The sequence below is a fragment of the Vombatus ursinus genome, unplaced genomic scaffold, assembly GCF_900497805.2.
Source record: "Vombatus ursinus unplaced genomic scaffold, bare-nosed wombat genome assembly UNPS02014779.1, whole genome shotgun sequence".
NCBI classification, from domain to species: Eukaryota; Metazoa; Chordata; class Mammalia; order Diprotodontia; family Vombatidae; genus Vombatus; species Vombatus ursinus.
The window spans coordinates 60,476,063-60,477,840 of record NW_020954557.1 but is presented as its reverse complement, the minus strand read 5'-3'; the positions used below and the strand labels follow the sequence as shown (position 1 = coordinate 60,477,840).

The following is a 1,778-nucleotide window of genomic DNA, read 5'->3' as shown; positions in this document are numbered from 1 at the left end:
GGCGCACGCTCTTCTCAGCTCTTCCCCTCGGTGGAAGCAGTGACGCGGCCCCATGACCCGGACCACGTTGGCTGCTGTTACAGAAGCAACAATGGCCCCTTCCTTCTCGCCTTCCCCCGCACCCACCACGGGGGGTCAAGTGATGTGGTTTGGAAGAGCCAAAGAAAATGACAAAGGAAGACTGGAGAAAAAAGGATCTAGAAAGCTGGGTAATGCCCCCCCAGTGTAGATGAAGAAGGAAAAGATATCTTCATGGTATATAGATCCATCAAAAAGACCCACACCAAAGCATCAGAGACCCCAACCTGATAAAGACTATAGTTCACCTGGAGAATGGCATCAGAGGGGCGAAAAAAGAGAATGTTGTGACTTGGAGATACCCCAAAAGAGCACCTAATGAACATATCCAACCTCAGCTTATGTTTGACTGTGATGGTCAAAGGGATAGGTGGAATTGCAGCAACTTAGAAGAGCATTTGAAGATTGTAGAAGAATACGCTAAAGTTAATCTGGCCAAACATACACTGAATGCTCAGAAGCTACATGAAAAACTAGCCTCAGGAAAGTTACTGAATCAAGTGAATTTACCAAAACATCAGTGGAGAGAAGAACCAAATTCTCAGAGGGAAAGAGACCATAACAGTGTTCAAGAAGACATTGCTAAACATTTGTGAAATCAGATCCCAGTTCTACCTATTAAGATCCAGAAACAAGAACAATTGGAGAGAATCCTTATACCAATGCAGGAAGGAATCCTGATTCCTTCCTGAAGACAATTTTGATACACTGGAGATACAATTTTAATTGCACAAACACAGTTTTGCCTGGGAGGCTTATGACAAAGGGTCTGAAGTGCATCTCCATGCAGATCCAACAAAACTGGAGTTGCTGTGTAAATTATTTAAAGCCAAGAAAGAAGATTTCAAAGAACAACAGAAAGTGTTATAGAGAAGTATGGAGATCAAGAATACCTAAATGTACTCCCTCCTCCCCCTGCCCCCAGTTACTATTAGCTTAGATGGAAGGCTATGTGAAATATTCAAGGCATGGAACAGTCATCAAAGGACAAGAGTGAGCTTTTGCCTGCTCTTAAGTATGAGGAGGATGTCAAGATCAACAATTATAAACAACTGGGATTCCTATTGGAAAGAAAGTAGATGGGAGTGCAAGTGCTGTCACTCCTTTGCCAAGTTTTCCTACTGTACTGGAGAAGTTGGGAAGGAAATTGCTAATGCAGATGAATATATTCCCAATGATGCTGTGGGAGAAGAACAAATGAACTGACCAAAAATTCTGATGGAGCTTCACTAAGAGAAACACAAAAGAGAAAAAGAAGAAACATAGGAAGAGTAGTTTAGACAGTAAAGGTGAAGAAAAAAGAAACATGAAGAACTGAAAAGGGCATTAAATGCTGAGCAGGCCTGCCCCTTCCATGACAAGGAGATCATGCAGTAAGATAAGAGAAAGAGGCCCTACAATAGCACCTGTGAAGCCCAAGAGCCTATAGAAGAGGAAATAGAGGCATAAAGGATGAAACACCAGAGGCCAGATGATCCCATGACTTGTTCTCTTGGATAGCAATGACATGACTTGGAAGGAGATTCAAGATACCCAACTTGTATATATTCTTTTTATTCTCTTGCTAAACAGAGATGGAAAAATCCTCACTTGTTTTTCTTATTGTCTGTCTTTTAAATAAATTTCTGGAATGCTTTCATTAGAAAAAAAAGTAACAGTGAGACTGTGGCATAAAGGATAGCAGTATGTATACAGTAGTG

At 41.4% G+C, this 1,778-nt stretch overlaps 1 pseudogene; it reads left to right on the top strand.

Moving 5' to 3' along the window:
* The first annotated feature begins 229 nt into the window (after positions 1–229).
* Positions 230–1,578, top strand: LOC114045629 (annotated as a pseudogene).
* The last annotated feature ends 200 nt before the right edge of the window (positions 1,579–1,778 follow it).